At 38.2% G+C, this 14,906-nt stretch overlaps 1 protein-coding gene across 29 annotated transcripts in view; it reads right to left on the bottom strand.

Annotated features, from left to right (window-relative positions):
- The window catches only part of NRXN1 (neurexin 1), a 790,728-nt gene that overhangs the window by 487,257 nt on the left and 288,565 nt on the right, over positions 1-14,906 (bottom strand). Inside the window, exon 1 of one of the 29 annotated variants that reach the window (XM_069850417.1) lies at positions 14,676-14,681. The exons of the other annotated variants lie outside the window; for them this stretch is intronic. The gene's annotated coding sequence lies outside the window, so the exon portion shown is untranslated. Of the gene's footprint in view, positions 1-14,675; positions 14,682-14,906 lie in introns of those variants that run through there. 29 annotated transcript variants of the gene reach the window in all.

Raw genomic sequence — 14,906 nt, 5'->3', positions numbered from 1 at the left:
CCACCCTCACAAGAAAACATTTCTTTCTAAGTTCTCATCTAAATCTTCCCTCTCTCAGCTTAAAACCATTCCCTTCATGCTATCCCTGCACTCCCTGATGAAAAGCCCCTCCCCTGATTTCCTGTACGACCCTTTAAGTACTGGAAGGCTGCTATAAGGACATTGGGTTGACTCTTGAATGACTTTGAGAAAACATTAAGGTTGAGTCACCTTCCCTGGAGGTGTTTAAGGGATGGGTGGATGAGGCACTTAGGGGCATGGTTTAGTGTTTGATAGGAATGGTTGGACTCGATGATCTGGTGGGTCTTTTCTGACCTGGTGATTCTACGATGACAAGAAATTTACTGTTGATATTAGAAAGGTATCCATCCTAAATAAATAACAGTTCAAATATCAAAAGTCAATATGATCAAACACATTAATATCAACAAAAGCCTACCAGTGCTTTCTACTGACCCTATCAGATGAAATTTAAAAACATTAAAGATGTGAAAGGATCCAGATTTCAACACACTATTTTCAACGTGCAGCCCTTTCCACATTATAGACTTATTTTTGTATTTCATACATCAAATACCATGAGCGAAGAAATAACATTGCTCTTAAATATTGCAGAATGACCAACTCTGCTAGCAACAGCCTTTCAGTCACTGTGTTTAAAAGCTTTTAATTACTATGAAGTACTTCCTTCAAATTACTTTATAGTATTAAAACAAAATATGATCCTTAGGGTGCTAATCACATCACCTAATTTGAAGAACATAGGTTTCCTTGAGAATTAAGGAGAAATCAGGAGCACAGAGCATCTATGTTATGATCTCGCTCTGAAGAGCTTGTCTATTTCCTTAATAGGGAGGGGTAAGGAAAAAATACTTTCTAACTGCTATCTGAATTAATGGATGAACCCAGCCTCTAAATCTGTTAAAAAAAAGTTAATCACATAAGTCCTTATGTTACCATAAAGCAATATTTTCATATTTTCATGAAACTTTGAGAAGTCATGGATGCCTCGTCCCTGGAGGCTTTTGAAGACCCGGTTGGATGGGGCTTTGAGCAACCTGGTCCAATGGAATGCGTTCCTGTACATGGCAGGGAACTGGAAGTAGACGAGCTTTAAGGTCCCTTCTAAACCAAACCACTGCATGATTCTGTGATAATTCTCTAAAATGGAAGCCAGTATTATCCAAAATGGCTCAAGTAAGTGCTGCTAACCTGCAATTTTATACTGCACAGTGAAGTCAATTGCAGATAACTTGCTGATGTCAAAAACTGCAGCAATGGGACTTACAGTGAGTGAAGACTGAGGCAATTTTATCAGCCTGCTTTAACAGCCACTGGAATTTCATAGAATTATGGAGTAGTTTGAGTTGGAAGGGACCTTAAGGCTCATCCAGTTCCAAAAGCCCTGCTGTAGGCAGGGACATCTTCCACTCGATCAGGTTGCTCAAAGCCTCATCCATCCTGGCCTTGAACAACTCCAGGGACAGGGCATCCATTTCCATGCTCATTGAGGACTACCTGGTGAATATAGCATCACATTCCCCAGAAATCCAAAGGGAAAACTGACCTTTGAGAATCACCATGTATTTTTGGGGTATTTGCTGAATGGTTTTGAACTAACCCATGAATATCAGCTTCTCACAGACTTGTCTTTTGTTACCGTGCCTCAATGAATTTCCGGGCTCCAAAATGAATATATCAAGCAACATGATAACCTACAGAGTATTTACACAAAACTTAAAGACGTGCAGTTCAAATGTTTGCAGTGAGGTGTATTTCTGAATGCAACATGAAAGCACATAGTATGAACGACAACTGCTATTCAAGCCTCTAGGATTACTTGACTTTATAAACTGGCTTTGTTTTCTGAACACAGAGAAAAGATTAGAAAGGATAATGAAAGTTCCAAGGAAACAATTGATTTATATTCAAATGAAATGGTTTTAATTTTCCTGGGGTGGATGCCTGTTTGTGGTGGTGGCAGTGTGGAGTGCTTAGAAAGAAGTTTGTTTTGAGCACCAAAACAAAACCCAAGTGACTGCAGAGTCCTGCTGAGTGGGACATAAGCCTCAGAGCAACAGGACAGGGCTCCATGGTATAGATACTTGGAGAAAAAAAGAGCACATACATCTTGTTGAATTATTTTAAGTCAACTAACATGGTCTGGGAAACTGCTCTTCAAGTTTCAGCTCAAAAAAAGCTCAACCTAATACAGCTAGGGGGTAAAAAAAAAAACCAAACCAAAATCCAAAAGCCGATTTAATCAACCACAGTACCACAAATTCCATGGAATGTGTATCTATGGGATTGACATTCTCCTGTCTCTTCTTGCTGCCCACTTTAAGCGCCCCAAGCCATCGAGTGGAAATAAAGCACACTCAACTCTCAAGGCACTCTACTAAAATTGGACTTGGCTCTTCTATGGTGGCAGAAGGGTAGAGAAATTCACATGAAAGCTATTGATTGTCCAAGTCCAAAGAAGCACTGAACATGGCTTAAATTATCCAATAGGAGAAAAAAAAATATTTAATGACTGGAAATGTAAAATGGCTTTCTTAGGCCTACCACCTCCCAGGGCAGCAGCTTTTGAAAAATATCATAGAACAATAGAATGGTTTGGGTTGGCAGGGATCTTAAAGCTCATCCAGTTCCAACCCCCCTGCTATGAACACCTCCAGGGACGGGGCATCCATGACTTCTCTGGGCAACCTATGCCAGTGCCTCACCACCCTTGTCCGAAAACATTTCTTCCTAATATCTCACCTAAATGCCCCCTCTTTCAGGTTAAAACCTCCCTATCCGCCTCATCCTATCCCTGCACTCCCTGATGAAAAGCCCCTCCCCAGCCTTCTTGTAGGCCCCCTGTAATGAAAAGGACTTTCTCAAGGCTATCATATTGTTCCTACACCATGATCATATAGCTTTGTTATACTATTTATAGCTTTATGTATATAACAAGTGTGGTTTGAAATGCGATACACTCTCCCCAGACTACTTTGTCCTACAAGGCAGAAAGAAAACAATCAGAATAATGCTTGCTATTAGAAGCTAGAATCAGTAATTCTGGGCTTAACCTGCATCTTAATGCCTTATAGAGAACTTTCTACTTCTCTATAAAATGGATACATTATTTCCTCACAGGGTAGAAACTTGTATGAAGACTTAAGTTTGTGTTACCAGCATCAGGTCTAGTGGAGTTTTGTCCAGAGCTAATCATATTTACATACGCATTTCCCAAAAGTTGTCAGCCCCCTCCCATTTCTTTTTAAGGAAGACGGCAGCCATTATAACAAAAGAGAGTATGGTATTCTAATGTTCTAGTATGCAGTTCCAGAGTACATTCACCATTCAAACAGAAAAATAAACTACGCCCAATCTCATCAAAAGCTAACTCAATAAAAGCTGGCCTTGAACAATACATGTCTCAAGGTAAACATAAAAGTGCAGTTATACTGTGCCATGATAATACACTTGGCTAGTTCTTTAGTGCCACACTGAATGGATAACCAGAGACAAACATTAAGGATGTTTATTGTTTCTGTAACCGAGCAACATGAACATTCGCTGCACTCATCTTTCTCAATATTATAGGATAAATTACGCATCAGATAACTTTAAAACTTCTGTTCACTGAAAACATACGTAGTTATGGCAAATTCTAGGAAGGTAAATGAGTCTCCCCAAAAATGTAAAAAAATAGTGTAATTATATGGGCTATCACTATGAACTGCACGTGGAGGTCCACTATACATCTGAAAACCATCACTATTCTACCCCTAATGATGTTAAAAGAATGCAAACAAAATGAAACAAGTAGTTCACCATTTGGTTCAGGAAAAATACCATAATTACCAACCATTTTATTATCACCTTACAGTAACAGATACATACAGTTGTAGAAACTAATCCAATACTCACAGAATCACAGCAAAAAGTAATAGGTGTATCCTGAATCATAGAATCATTGAGGTTGGAAAAGACATCTAAGATCATCAGTTCCAACCATCAAAACAACACGACCTTGCCTACTAAACCTTGACCTGAAGCACCACATCTACATGGGTTTTTTTATCATCTCTGAGGATACAGACTCCACCACATTCCTGGGCAGCCTCTTTCAATGCTTCTCTACTCTTTCAGTAAATAAATTTTTCCTCTCATCCTATTACTTGTTACTTGGTTGAAGAGACCGGCACCCACCTCACTACAACCTCCTTTCAAGGAGGTGTCCAGTCAGCCTTCTCCAGATTGAAGAATCCTAGGTCCCTCAGCTGCTCCTCACAGGACTTGTACTCTAAGTCCTTTACCAGCCTCATTGCCCTGGGCACTGCCCTGTGAAACTTTTTACTTGCTTTTCTTTAGATTCACTGTGCAGTACTGGGAAAGTCACCTCAGTTACATGCATACCTCACCTATTTGCAGAATTAATGGAGTTGTGATAGCTGGCTTTCCAGGCAAACTGATCTCTTCCGCTGGAGTTTCAAATGCTAATCTCAGAGATCATTGTTTATTTTCTCTCCTACTTTGACTGCCTGAATAGAGACATCTAAAGAGGAAGCCAGAAAATGCCTTTTTATGCCCTAGGTTCCTGGCATATCAAATAACATGTTATATTAGAAGTTAAAAAAAAAAAGAACCAACATTTTTTTTAACAACCTTGATAATGGGATTGTTATGTTTTTCACCCTGCTGTGGTCACACATCTTCTGAAGATCTTTTTTCTTCTCTTCAATAGTCTATTTTGTTATTCTTTGTATGTCCTGCTGTCATCTGTCACACTGCTAAATGTTTCTGACTGGGGTTGCTATGCTTTCTCTTTTTAAGGAACCAGTTCAAGTTTTCTTTCCGTTTTTTTGTTTTGTTTTTCACTTCCCATGGCAAAGACTCATGGAAATTTCTTGGCAACATCTAAATTGCAGAGTTTAGAAACAAGTTGCTTCCACAGAAGCCCAGTTGGCTCTCAAGCAGGAATAAAGCCTTTACCAAGACATGTCATGAAACAAAAACAAGTGAAACAAAAATTATGAAAAGGAAAACAAAATGTATTAATTGAGACAAAAGTGGCTTTGCATTAATATTTTAAGTAAAGTCTAAGGAAGAAAACAAATTATACGGAACCTCCAGTGACTCCTTGAGAAAAGAATGGGCTACAAGTGACTAAATTGTTGTGCTGGATTTCAGCCTTTTTCTCCCCTTTCTTTCACCCTGAAGCCAGAGTTACCAAAGACCAATACTGCAGAAAAGTCTAATACATGCTGGTTTTCCTTTTTCTCCATTAACCCTTCCTGTCCAAGACCAAGCAGAAGAACTCTGAAGAACTTCAGTATTTCTGGTGAAACACTGGCAAAGGTTGCTCAGGGAGGTAGTGGAGGCCTCAGTCCTGGAAATATTCAAGGTCAGGTTCAATGGGACTCTGAGCAACCTGACCTGGTAAAAGATGCCCCTGCTCCTGCAGAGGGTTGGACTACATGACCTTCATGGTCCCTTTCAGTCCAAACCATTCTATGATTCTCAGTCTTTAGGGACTGCAAGAAAGAGGCACTGTAAAGCAGAACACTTATTGCCATTGTACAAGCCTTATTTCTTTAGCATAACATTCCTTATATGCTAGATTTTTCCACTCTTTACCACTTAAAGCTTCAAATTCAAGAAACAATTTATGGGAAAAGGTAAAACCAATGTAAATGTAAAAAGGATGTTCTAAGGAATAACTCTAGTGCATCTAAAAGTAATGCGGATGATGAACCTAAAATGTCAGCTTTAATTAGGGGCCGAGCCATATGGGGAAAAATGGAAGTGGTCACAAAACGAGCAAAAGAATGAAACACAGATTTAAGAGAAACACTAAAATGGACTCAGCTGAGAATCCAAGTTTGGGAAGTGAGTGATCTGCAGACAAACTAAGAAAAATCTGCTAAAAATTACCAGTTACTAATATACATAACCATAAAGATATTTGAATAAATCTCTTATTTTCCATATTAAACACATTTGAAAACATACGTAAAACATCTGTAGGCTCCAATTAAATGTAGAACAACAATTCTACACATCTTTTGGAGAAATGAGGGGGGTTTATTCCACTCCTTCCTAGCTTTCCTTCCTTCCTTACTTCAGCTTCTCTTACAGCTTAACCTCATTATTTCTCCAGAATAATAAAACTCTGACTGGCTTTTTCTTTCCCTTCTCTTTCACTTGCCTAGGTTACTGCCCTTGCATCCAGCTGAATAGCTTGTTCTTGGCTGTGAGGGTTTCTGGCTGCTTTCTGGTTTGGGGTCGTCTGCTACATTTCCCAATTCCTGGTTTGAAAAAAACTTCTGTTCCACTGAGGGGAAAACAGCCCTTGAATCCTAAGCTGAAATGCTATGACTATCGTATGAATTTATGGCCAACTTTCATGGCAATACCATCCTTCCACTCCAGCTCTGTTAGCTGACTACCTGTTCTGTGAGGCTAGCTAATTGTTCTCCAGCTATAGAAACTTTCCTCCTCCCATTCTGGGAGCTAGCAAAGCCTCTAGCTAGATCAGCAGCTCTCCGATTTAAATTTGCAATATTAATACGGCAACGATTTGTTGGCTAAATTCTGCCCTACCATGATAGGTAAATAGTTTGGGTTTGGCTTTGTTGTTTTTTTCTTAAACTCAAATTACCACCCACTAACTACACTGCTAACTTTCCTGTCACTTGTCTTCCAAGAACACGTCACACTCTACATCCATGAATATTCTTCCAAACATTCATCTGCAATTTCTTATGAATCCTTACAATCCTCTTCATGTATCCCTTTTTGCTTTCCAACTTCATTAACTCCTCCCATCAGTGTTTTGAAACAATCTTTGTCTTCTCAGTCACCAGGGACAATTGGAAGTTATTTTCTGTAATTCAAGCAAAATTTTTGCTATAATCCCAACTCAAGGAACAGAGTATCAAGCTGCATATGTTTCAAAGGCAACTCTTCCTTCACCATTTTTCAGTTAAATAGAGGTAAACCTCAAGGCTACTGGGCAATGTGTTTCTCTGCACTCCATCCTGTGCTCACAGTCCTTTTCTAAACAACCTATATTTCCTGAAAAGATACATAAAAACCCAGTACTTGCAACAGAAAAGAGGAAAAGCTAGGCTCATCCAGCTCAGAAGCTGATCCTTATATTGCACAACGCGTATGGCTAAAAGTGTTTCATAAACTTTGAGGAAAAGGATTAATGTAATTCATGGCATGATTCTAAAGCATCTCTTTTATATCTAAGGTATCTTTAAGCACAGACTACCTATGAGACACCTTTATGTTAATAGATCTTACTGAGGCTAAAGCTGTACTCCAAACTAAACCTGCTGAACTAATCCAAATTCATTATGATCATTATAATGACAAGGAACAGGGCTGTATTATTTGGTTTTCAAGATGTGGCATCTTAGTGCAGTGAGAGAACAAAGCAGAGTGTGCACACTTAAGCTGAGTGCTTAAAGTGTCTGATTCTGCCAGACAACCTCCAAGTGTGAGACTTTGGCATCAGTTTAGTGCTAAAGGAATGTCAGATAATAAAATCCCCTTTTGGTTCTGTACTGAGTAAGAGGTCCTCAGCCACAAAGAAAATCAGTTCTTTTGACAGATAACCAGTAGAAACAAATAAGACTACAAACTTTGTTCAGTAACATTCAAGAAGAGCATCTTGCCATATAAAATGAGCTACCTACAAGTACTTTTACACAAGCAATTACTGGTTCTTGTAATCTAATACATATGCAAACTTTGAAAAGTACACTCTGCTGCAAATGCTGTAGGTTACCTAAAATGCCTTTGCTTACGTGTGTCTGTCACAATAAACATGCCTCCTAGTGTTTCTTTGGAAAACAATTACGAAAACCACTAATTCTTAGTAAAGGGCAGACAGTGCAATTAAGCATTTCTCACTTCCTCATGTCGTTGTGTACATCAATGGAATAACTCAGCAACATTCTGACATTTGTCTCCACCTTAAAATGCTTTGAATTTTTTTTTCATTTCAACCACTTCAACTTGAAGCTACCTTTTATATCAAGCATATTTTGAAATGGTTTGAAATATCAGATCAGAAAAGGTGAGGGGGATAGGCTTTTCCTCAGGCAAATGTGTCAGGCAAAAATGATTTACTGCCTATATTCACTGAAGTATTATGTATGAAATTAAAAAATCATAAAGGGTATACATGAAATGGATACAAGAATTCAGCAGTCACATCTACAAGACCATTCTGCTCTCTGTAGTAGGGTCTTAACCCCACTGAAGCCACTATTTACTGAGAAAGCCCGTTACGTAAAGACTGATACAGAATTAAGTATCAAGTGGATGATAATGTCTAATAAAAATTTAAATTCACTAGAATACAACAGATAAGGTAAAAAAAAAAAAAAGTGAGGTGGGTCTCACAATTCCTGTAGTTGACAAAGAAGAAAAGCACTTGCCTCTTTGCAGAAAATGAATTCAGAATAGCCTGACTAGATAGCATACCTGAAGACAGTATTTAGTAAGTAGGGAAAAAAAAACAAAACTGAAAAAATCTCTATAAGATACGAGTCTTACTACGTCAATGAACAGTACCAGGGTGTAAGACTAAATCCTGCTGTGTGCATCCATGTGAAGTCACCAGAAAACATAAGGATAGGCCCTTTCTGCTTCGACTAGCATCACACTCAAGGCACAATCCAGCCCTTTGGGACTGCTTGGCTTTCAGACTGGAGATTCATGAAGATGAAAGATACCAAGAGGCTAACATGTAGGCACACTGTTTCAAACATTAATAATTTCTCTTTTAAAACATGACCTGCTTGTGCTATTTCCATTTATATACACTTCCTTTAGAAAACATAAACACACCCCTCCCTGCCATCTCCCGAAAGCTTCATCTCAAAAGGAAAAGAGGCATTTTCAAAACAGCAACCGTGGGGTTTCTTTGTGCCACTTGTTTTTCAAACTTTTCAGGGTTGTTACCTGTACCTACAAGTGATACATTTAGTTTTCAACAAAACAGAAAAAAAAGGGGGGGGGGGGCAGGATAGCGTTCAATGAGTACATGTAGATGTTCAGTGGATGCACACGCGGATGCACCACAAGAAGGATGTTGAGGCTCTGGAGCAAGTCCAGAGAACAGGCCTTATGAGGAACAGCTGAGAGAGCTGGGGTTGTTTAGCCTGGAGAAGAGGAGGCTGAGGGGAGACCTCATTGCTCTCTACAACTACCTGAAACAAAGTTTTGGAGAGGAGGGAGCTGGCCTCTTCTCCCAAGTGACAGGGGACAGGATGAGAGGGAATGGCCTCAAGCTCTGCCAGGGGAGGTTTAGGCTGAACATTAGGAAAAAACTTTTCACAGAAAGGGTCATTGGGCACTGGCAGAGGCTGCCCAGGGAGGTGGTTGAGTCCCCTTCCCTGGAGGTGTTTAAGGCACGGGTGGACGAGGTGCTGAGGGGCATGGTTTAGTGTTTGATAGGAATGGTTGGACTCGATGATCCGGTGGGTCTTTTCCAACCTGGTGATTCTATGATAAACAGCCATACAAGACCTTGACCTAACACTCAAGTACTGTTTCGAAAATACAGTCTTCTGGCTAAAATCCAGCCAGATTTATATGAGCAAGTATAATGACTGAAAGGATGTGCATACTATATATTTTTTAATTCTCAGGAAAAAAAAAAAAAGTAGTTCAGGATTAATATTAATCAGATTTCAAACTGATCTGTAAGCTTTTGAAATGCTTTTTACTTCATCTAGAGTGCATTATTTCACTTCTGTTTCAAACTTTAAGCTTTCTTTCAAACAGTGAAAGGTTACATCAAAAGAAATTGGTCCCCTCATTCAGACAATATACTTTCAAAAGACAAGCCTGGAAACTAAAATTCTTAGTTACCCTGGCTATTAATAATAATTGACTCAACAGATACACCAGTATCATGACATTATTTTTGCTGTAAGTCAAGCTATTTCTAAATCTACCTCTTAAGAATTATGAACTTGACTTTTATGCTTCCTAACAACTTCCTCTAAGCTTGTAAGAAAACAAAGGATGGCATACTGATTAATTTTAACTAACTGGATGTTATAATTCTTGTCTTAAAAACTGCCTAAATTAAAAGTGAATTGTAAAGTGCCACTTCCTAAATAAATATAATTTTGAAATTAAGTCCTCGAAGCCTAACATTACAGCATAATACATTCTGAAAGAAATACAATTAGTACAGTTTAATTTGTGAGATTTTTTCCCAGGGGAGAGGAGGACAAATACCCCACAAACTCTTAATTTTCACCCCTCTCTCCTTTTTAACTAACAATTACATGTGGGGATGTGTGTACATTCAGTTTTAAAACACAACCCTGTGAGCAAGCACCAATAGTACATTCCTCCTAAAACATGAAGCAGAAAAAAATGCATTGGCTTTCACTCTTAGATTTCTGAGAAAAGAAATAAATTACAGCTACTAGAACAAATAATCTGTAGAATAACTATAATTACATTTATTGCTATCTGTAAATAGCAGATTTCAGCTACTTTTAACAGATTCAGCTGCTCTGAATCAAATTGGACCCAGAAAAAGGTCAGATACCACAACAAAAACTGTTAAGTGATGTGCACACAAGTAATTTACTTCTACAAGTCTTCTCCCATCCTGGAAAGTTTTCATTTGTTTTTATAACAGTAATCAATACATTGAGAATAAAGGATTCACTTCAATAAATTTCTTAATTCTTCAAGGACAAAGTATGGGTTGGTTCACAGGCTTTAAAGAAAGGATGAGGCTCTGAGCAACAGGATCCAATGGAAGGTGTCCCTGCAATGGCAGGAGGGTTGGAACTGAATGGGTTTTAAGGTCTCTAGCAATCCAAACTATTCTATGATTTCAAGATTGCCCAAATAAAACTAATGAAAATTTTAATATAATGATTATACATAAAGTTTTCAAGTACTGATTTGGAAACAGACTATAAAGTCTATTTAAGTCTGACTGCTTCATACTCCATATGTGGAAAAGAGCACCCTTTAAACAGATGAGTTTGGTATGAACTTTACAACCAGTGCTATTTTACAGTAATGAAAAGTTTTCTGGTCATAGAATCACTTGGTTGGAAAAGACCTTTGATATCACCAAGTCCAACTGTACCTGTCCACTACTAAACCATATCCCTGAGCACCTCATCTACATATCTTTTTAAATGCCCTCAGGGATGTTGACTCAACCACCCCCTTGGGCAGCCATTTCCAGTATCTGATAACCCTTTCAGTGAAGACATTTTTTCCCCATGTCTATTCTGAACCTCTCCCAGCATAACCCAAGGCCATTTCCTCTCATCCTATCATTTGTTACTTGGGAGAAGAGACCAACATTTACCCCACTACAATCTCCTCTTGGGTAGCTCTAGACAGTGACAATGTCTCTCCTCAGCCTCTTTTTCTCTAGGCTAAACAACTCAAGTTCACACAGTCACCTCTCATAAGTTGACTTCTTCACAGGTCAGCTCAGTGAAGTTTGTGTGTGTCCCTAAAAGCAAATGGGTCCCCAACTGAAAAAAAGCACAGAACAGACCAGCTAACTCCTGTAGTTTTTACAGAAACCAAAGTTTCTATTGCTAATGTGATGTATTACTAGTTAATGCAGAAAAGATGCCAGGGATGCAGTCAAAAATACATATTACTTACTACAATTTCATATTAAATATTCTTTAAAAATTAACATTTCTAGTAAAGGAAGAAGAATCTTGACTAATGAAATGGAGAAGAATACAGGCAGTAATCATCCAAACACATATGAACATTGCTCTTAAACAAGTTTGCAGCCTTATAACATCCAGGATAATAAGTTGAGAATTTCTGTTCTGTGTCTCTGGAAGAAAAAGGCTCATCAACTTTTCCCTGCTAAGTTCTAGCTAGCTTTGTGAGTTTATTCTTATTATCTTTCAAAATTCAATCTACACTTCACCCTCTTCTAATTTGCTTTATCTCATACAGAGCAAAATATCTCACCTTTCCCAAATACAGCGATTGATGTAAATAGACAAATATTTTTTTTTTCCAAACATTTTTTTGGAATAGATTTGCCTGTATCTTGCATATTTACATTTTAATCCAGGTGTTGCTGCACCTTGTATCATCTAAGAGACATATGCAGACTGGTCATATGGAATGGGAAAGTATGAAGACTGGAATTTAATTTTCCATTTTTGAAAACAAAATAAGCATTATCCATAAAAATTGCCTTAATGTAAAGGAAGACATTTTTCCTTATGGTAGTTATTTTAAGCATCTCACTTATTGGCTCAAGAAATTCTCAGTCATTTCCAAATTCTGGCATTTCTGCATGGGCACAACAAAAACCAAAAGACGGAAAAAGCACATGGAAACAGACAGTCAACACAGTGATTGACCAGCAGTATTGCTCAAGCCACTTCAAGGGACTAAAACATGTCTGTGAGTACTTTTAGTTTCTTCCTTTTAGGTATTTCTTGAAAGTGGAAAGAAGTACTATATAATTGATAACACACATCACTTCAAGCAGGATGTCTACATCGGAAGTTTGTCAACATTGAGTGCTGTTTAGTATGAAAAGAGTGTCCTTCCTGCTGGAACAACAAACATTTGTATTCAGGACATCCTATTAATTACTAAAACCTCCTGAGCCCCTTTCTATTGGTTCCAGCTTGTTCCTATGCAAAGCATACACAAGTTCTTGAAGAAATATTTCTCACATGTGGGGGCCAAAGCTTTTTTCTCAATGTCAGGTCATTTAAAGAACTATATTCATTTCCTTGCGATAATTTTTAAGTTAATATTGTTGTGCAGAACACTAATAAGCCTTAGAAGGTAGGAAGAAAAACTAGGAATAAAAGATTAAATCCAGGTGACTGTGAAATCACTGGGTTTGTAATCTTCCAGAGTTCCCTCCCTAGACACTCCCCATGCCAGAACACAAATATCCTACACCCTCCACGCTCACCTATTTCTTCCTCCTCTTTAAAAAAAATCTATTTCACAGAATTGTAAAACTAATATATATAAAATACTGTTATGGGATAATTATTTACTAAGTGTGTGAGGAACATGGACTCACTATATCAGAAATGTTATAAAACTTCTTTCAACAAGCAAAAATTCATAACACATCTCTGATTCACAGAAATAACTTGTAGCAAATCTATTAAGTCCACTGGCAGAGCTCTCCAAGAAGAGGATGTTTCCTCACAGAATAGCTTTTCCTTCTTTATATCTACTCTGAAATGCATCTGTGAAGACTGAGACCAATACCTTTGGGAAAGCGCTCCACTGCATAACCTATTCTCCCTGTCAATCATTTCTTCCTAATACTCAGCCAATATGAATTTTCACTTTAGTAATCCTATCGCATTACTCCCCTTGTGTTTCAGTGCTATAGTATTTATACTTTTCAAAATGTTTTACTTACTGTTAAGGAAAAGAATAGACATTTTCCCTCAGCACATCAGCTTCTGTGCCTGAATACTGTTGGCCTCCCTTGGAGTGCAGTATTTCTTTGCACGTTTCAAATAACTGTCAGAGAAATTAATATTTGCTGCTGCTGGAAAAATATAGCCCATAAAGAAAACACTATTCCCTCTCAAGCACTTTCCTATGAACATCCCCACCCATTTTTACTTCAATTTATGTTATCAAAATGTGTTTATAGAACTGAGTTTTTCCAGTTTAGAAAAATAACTAATTACACAAAATAAAAGATCACTTATGAAGACGTGGAACAGCTTGGGGCCCAGCATAAGTGCCCTGGAGGACTTCATTTGTGACAATAAAAGCCATTGAATGTGACCTGTTAGCTGGTTTCCTACCCATCCCTGTTGGTCTCTTCTCCCAAGTAACTAGTGACAGGACAAAAGCAAATGGCCTCAAATTGCACCAGGGGAGGTTCAGGTTAGACACCAGGAAAGATTTCTTCACCGAAAGGGTTATCAAGCACTGAAAGAGGCTAGCCAGGGGAGAGATGGAGTCTCCATCTCTGTAAGTATTTAAAAGGTGGGTAGACAAGGTGCTCAGGGATATAGGTTAGTAGTGGACTGATATGCTTGGACTTGATAATCTCAAGGTCTTTTCCAAATAAACAATTCTATGATTCAATCTGTCTTGCAAGTTTGTCTTTGAGAAGGTTGAGGGAATTAGTACCTAAGGCTTTGTTGAAGTCCAGGTGAACAACACACACTGTTTTGTGCAGAAGGTGATGGGGTTAGTGACTTCCTAGGTTTCACTCCATTTTATTTCTTATCTGTTTTCAGTAGACTCTTACCCACCTCATTCACGCTAATATCTCCCCAGAGCTGTTCAAGACCAGGTTGGATGAGGCTTTGAGCAACCTTATTCAGTGGAATGTGTCCCTGCCCATGGCAGGGGAGCTGGAACTGGATGAGTTTTAAGGTCCCTTCCAACCCAAACTATTCTATGATTCTATAATTATAGGGGGTTTTTTGTTTTGTTTTTTTTTTAAACTTTGGAAACATTTGGTAACGATCCCTGTAAAAACTGTTGTAAAAATTACACATTCTTATGTCTCCCCCATTCATCACTGTTACGTTTAGTTTCATGTTTCAAGTACTTATACAAACAGCTGAAAAGCCTTATGATTCTTGATCTAACTTTGAGTTTTCCCATTAAAGCTGCTTTAAATATTGACCTTCCATATAACGACCCTTTGAGACAGCTGAGGTACTCCAAAGTTTTATCTGTTTGTAACCCAAACTCTCATTTTTAAAAGCCTTTAGGAAAACACACTGTGCTCTTCATCATTCCAGCAAAGTACACTGATGTTCCTTTTGGAATTTAGCTATGTTTTTTCATCATTCTTTTCTCACTGTATTTATTTTCAGTATGTGCTAAAACTTATAGCTTTAAATTGATCAGTAAATTGCATTCCTGACTAA

The sequence above is a fragment of the Phaenicophaeus curvirostris genome, chromosome 2 (assembly GCF_032191515.1).
Source record: "Phaenicophaeus curvirostris isolate KB17595 chromosome 2, BPBGC_Pcur_1.0, whole genome shotgun sequence".
In the NCBI taxonomy this organism is placed as follows: Eukaryota; Metazoa; Chordata; class Aves; order Cuculiformes; family Cuculidae; genus Phaenicophaeus; species Phaenicophaeus curvirostris.
This window is presented reverse-complemented; position numbering and strand designations above follow the sequence as displayed.